Genomic DNA, 5,316 nt, shown 5'->3' with positions numbered 1-5,316 from the left:
GAGTTAGTCCAAGGCCAGATTGTGTTGGGTCTGAACCTGCAGCTGTCACAAAAAGAGTGTCCATCTCATTTGTTCTTTCTTTTGAACAAATCCTTAGGAAAGGTGTTGGCTCCTTCCCAGTAAGACAATATCGAATAGAAGATGGTTGCAATCAGGCTGAAGTTAAGTCTTCCCTAATGAGATATTTGAAGCATGCAAGATTTTTCTTATCCATGCTCAGTGGCTTACAGAAGAGCCTGCTTTGACACTCCAGCTGACCAGTATAAAGCCAAAAAAGAGGCACATTTGGCAGCTGAGTCTTATACACCAGGAGGACTTGTCAAATAGCAAGCACTGAAATCCCCAAAAGATTCAAATTAAAAGATAACGTGTTTGGTTATATTAGCTTCCTGAATTAGCATGGCATGTCCTCTGGTTCCAAGAAAAAAAGCAGCTATGCCAAAGAACATTTACAAACTGTGACAGTGGGTTTCACGTGTGTTACCTTTTTTCCTAGATAAATGTTAATTAGGGATTTAGAATGATTAGATCCTCAGCTGGAGTAAGTCAGGATGGCTCCACATAAATCATTAGACATTACTTCCCAGTTGTTTTACTACTTTGATTACAGTACCGGACAAATTCTCTGTAATTTTGTTTCCTATTGGGAACAAAAGTTTTTTGAAAAAAAATCTTATGGAGAATTTATTGAGGTTTTTTTTAATAGATTGTATTGTTTGGTTTTGTTTTTAATTTGTCCTCTGAGAACTCTGAAATTGGAGCTTTTTTTAAAATCAGTTCTACATCCTGAGACTAAGCTGCTGTAGATTTCTCCACACAAGTGAGGTAGGTTTCACACAGCAATTAAAAGTGAACCAAAGCATTAGATCCTCTGATGTCCACTTCAAAACCGACAATGAAAGGTTTTATCTTTTGTCAGATATGATCAAAGAACAGCAATTGTCTTTCAAATTGTCCCTCCAATTAGTCCAAATGTGGCATCCTCATTACTTCTCTTTACTTCCTCTCATGAAATTTCAGCCTCAGGTTGTGAAAGAGAGTGAGAAACTAGCCTATGAGCTGAATCAGTATGCAGCTTTTCTTTTGAAGAGATAAGCCTACATTAAAGGGGTAGGCCAACCAGTCTAAATAATCAGCAGATAGTACTGCCCTGTTACATGAGTATTATAAACAACTCCTGAGGTACATTTCACAAGGATCTACATGAAGTCTATATTAAGTCTCTCACTTAATCGAAAATACCAGCTGTCTCAAGGGCATAATAGGTGACTGCCAGATGGACAGGGACTATCCCTCCCTAAGGATCACTGCCCAATGGAAAAAGGATGGGGTTTTCATTGGATTCAGTGGACATGTCTCGCTTTTGTACAAATCTAAAAATGTTCACAACAAATGTCTATCTTACTATCTGTGATAATGAGGTACACATTTTTACCCTGTTTTTTTCCTGAGCTGTAGCCTGGAGCAGGAAGACATTGACCAGCACAGAAAAAAAATGAGATTGGTCAGGACTCTGGTAGACTTGGCTGTAGCACTTCTAAGAACTCCATCATACCTGAAGTGTATTATTCAAGATCCAACACTGTCTAGGATGAAGAGAAAGCAATCACCATTAGCAAAACTACCTTGAAATGAAGTTGTGCAGGCAGTGTTTTCCCCCAATGAATAGTCTGATGAAATGTGTGTGTGTGTGTGTGTGTGTGTGTGTGTGTGTGTGTGCATGCACACATGCACTTGTTTCCTTCCCTAGATCCTTAGAGTCAAAATCAAAACCAGCCCCAGCTGTTCTGTATAATTAAATTTCAGTAACTCAAGCTGAGTGTTTTTATTTTGACTAGTGACTTAAAAGTGTTGGCATTTAATGGCCTCAGCTATATTTCAAAGTTAACATTGGGAAACTTCACACATATATTAGTGTTTGTCTGCTAGCGAACTCAACAAAAAACCACTGCGCTGATTTACATAGTGAAGGTTATCTTTGCAAGCAGAATGACTCAGAATTTCATTATTTAAAATCTAAGGGTGCAATTCAGCCCAGCACAGGAATTCACACAGGACTTTATGCATTTCTTGCTGCCCGTGCATAAGTGAAATTCATACTTCATACCAGAGTCTTGTGCACTGATCTGAATTTAAGCCGATGAAAATGCAACAAAATCTGTATCCTAAGGAAACTAATTCATACAAGCAGCCCATTAATCCATGCACTTCAGAAGAATTCTAACTGAGCAGAAAAGGCCACTTTCCCAGTTCTGATACCAGGATTTGGCTTTAGTATTCTTAGTATTCTTAGGATATTCTAGTATTCTTAGGATTTATTTAAAACTTTTGCCATTCTCTTTAACTTCTGTATAAAGATCTGTCCTGTGTTTATGCTGAATCAATTATTATTTGTTGATGATTTGTGATGTGATAACTGCATATTTATTGATCTTCCCTGCAATACCTAAATCTAGCTATTTTAATAGGACAAAATGTAAACACAAGAAGTATCAGTTTTATTACCCCAGGATAAAGAAATCACTTTTTATGCATTCCTTTGCATAGAAGCAAAAGACTACAGGAAAATGAATTTCTGTCTGGAAGTATCTTTTAAGGCCCGGTCAGAGGAAAAAGGTGGGTAGAAAGAGACTTCTGCCTGCTGCTCTGAAATGCAAGTTTCAGTGTGATGGAATAACTGTGGGATATGATCATTCATATGATAATGTATGTGATTCACAATAATTTGCAGATTGGAACTCCAAGATAAGATGAGTTCAACCAGTAATTTATTGAAGATCTAACTAGCCTCCTTTTTCCTGCTTCCATCGATTTGTAGCTCTGTGGGAGCCCATTGTGCAACAGATTTAGACTGTGCACTGCCTGGGTGAGAAGGGAAGGAAAGAAACCTTTGAACATCCATGGCATCTTTCACTATAATCCACATCCTGGGAATCTAAATAGACTGCATGCACAACCTAAATAGAGTGGGTGCCATTTTAAAAAATATCTTCTTTCACCTTTCTACCAGAAGCAGCTTGAGGGAAGCTTTGAAGCCTGGGTTAGAAGATTCCTTCTTCCTTGGCTGCTCTGTCAAGATCACGCTCACTGAGTCTGCTAGAGTGAGCACAGTTAGAATGTTGTCCTTTTAAAAAATATATTCAAGGTATTACTTGTTTAAGTATCAATCTCTGTTAGAAGGATAGGGGCTGTTTCTGGCAGCCCAGTTAATCTTGGCAGCATCTCTAGATCAGTGCTTGTCAATCAGGGGATGGTTGTACCCTGAGGTGTCTTGAGTTCATTTTGAGGGGGCCTCAGAGGGCCATGTAATAGTCACACAGTTAGGCATGCAAATGTGATTCACAAAATAACCCCTGAGCTTTCTAAGAGGAATCCATAGTGTTAAAAACACCCTGACCTTTGTGTGATCTTTCTGAGCTTTTTGCAACAGAAAAGTTGCTCTTTTTGCTTAGTCAAAAACCAAATGGAAACTAAGAGCTGGCATTTTCTAAAGGGTGCTTTGAGTCTAATGAGGGGTACCTTGGGTCTACAAAGGTTGAAAGCAATTGCACTAGTGAAATTATTTTAGATACACCAGGGATGAATTTGGCCCTGGGCACATATACTCTTGATCATAAGAATCAGAACTATAAAGAAAAAAACAAGAAAAGAAAAGACTTTTCCTGCCTAAACAAACAAGGGAAGGATAAATAATTATTATTGACATAGAATACCCTGAATTAATGGAGAAGGGCAACAGCAAGAACAATACTCAGAGGAAGGAGAACTTTTTATAAGTAGGATAAACAACAGCATCAATAGGGAGGCCAAAACTCATCATCCATTCATTTGATATTTGTCTTTATTACACAACATGATTGAAAGGATAGCCTGCAGGGGCTAGGGTTAGAACATTACCATTAAAGGAAATATAATTGTAAGAGAAGAGCCTTTCCACAAGAGGAAGAGAGGCTGTTGGAAAACAGAAAGAGGGTTTTCTTTGTGGGGGGTGTTAAATTAAAATATATTTGATAACACAAGTTTGGGCCTCCTCAGGAGAACTTGAGGGTGGAAAGTTAGGGGAAAGCCATTTGTGTGTGTTTATCTAAATTCAATAGAAAATGTCAAACAGGAGGGGGAAAATTGTATTGCAGGAGCTCACATTATACAACCCCTTCCCACTAAGAGAAGTCTGGGAGATTCAGTAAAACCTATAGCCTCCAGTCAGTGAATAGGAAGCTACTGCACGGACACAGAGATAGAACCATTCTGACCCCAGGATGAGAAACATCAATCTTTACTGAGGTATTAAGGCCTGCTTTCTCCCCTCATCGATACCCATGTAACAGCAGTAGACCTTATCCTCCTGTGCAGCATGTGAATATGGACAGGGAGCAGGGTAAATCGCAGTAAAGTGCTATTACATACACAGCTGCATATACAGCAACAAGAAAATGCATTCACCAAAGCAATGCAACCCTGCTAAACCAGCAGCCTGTCCTTCGGTTTGCCCTAGAGAAATCTTGGGTCGGGGTGTTGGTTTGGTGCTGATCAAGTGGTAGAGATTCAGTGATGATTTGGGGGAGCTGCTTGGGGAAAGCGCCAATGCCAGAGGAGACAAATCTTTTTAGGAAAACTCTGTGGTTGCTCTGGCCCTGGGGAAGTCCTAAAGAGATGAGTACAGTGAGAGTCAGGCTGGCTTGACTGCTCAACAGGCTGGCTCTCCTGTCTCTCTCTCCCAGTAGCGGTGGTCTCGGGGGAGCGTGGGGTCGGGGGAGTGCTGCTATCCTGACTTGGGGCTGGGGAGAAGGGGACGCTGCCGTGGCGCTGAGGCTGCGCAGCACGGCTGCGCGTGGGAGGGGAGGCTCTCCCGTTTCAGCGCCTCTCTTTGCTGGACAGCTCCCCCGAGCTTGCCGCCCCTTCGCATCTCCCCGGAGTCCGCGGGGCGGGGGCGGCCGCAGCCTTTCCCCGCCGGGCTCCCGTCCTCTCGCCCCTTTCCCCAAGCCGAGCTTCCTAAGGCTAACCCGTCCTTCTCGAGGCAAGCATTGCCATCCCTCTTCCAGCTCAACCTCTGGCCGAGGTCTCTGCTGAGCTCCCCCGGGCGGCTCTGAGGGCAGTCGGCACGTGCAGTGCGCCTGGGGGGCGGGAGAGGAGGAAGCGCAGCCGGGGCCGGCGAGGGGCGGGAGTCTGAGGCAGATCAGCCCAGTCCGGCTCGGGCCCGGGAGGCTCGGATCCTAGCAGGGAAAAGCCGAGGAGATTTTCGGTGGGATCAAAGCAACAGGCGGCGGGGGGGGTTCTTCCCGCCAAACAGAAGCTGTCCTCAGGCGCCCAGGCGCG

Source organism: Crocodylus porosus, unplaced genomic scaffold, assembly GCF_001723895.1.
Source record: "Crocodylus porosus isolate Cpor-Errol unplaced genomic scaffold, CroPor_comp1, whole genome shotgun sequence".
Classification (NCBI taxonomy): domain Eukaryota; kingdom Metazoa; phylum Chordata; order Crocodylia; family Crocodylidae; genus Crocodylus; species Crocodylus porosus.
The sequence above is the reverse complement of the archived record's forward strand: the minus strand, read 5'-3'. Positions refer to the sequence as shown.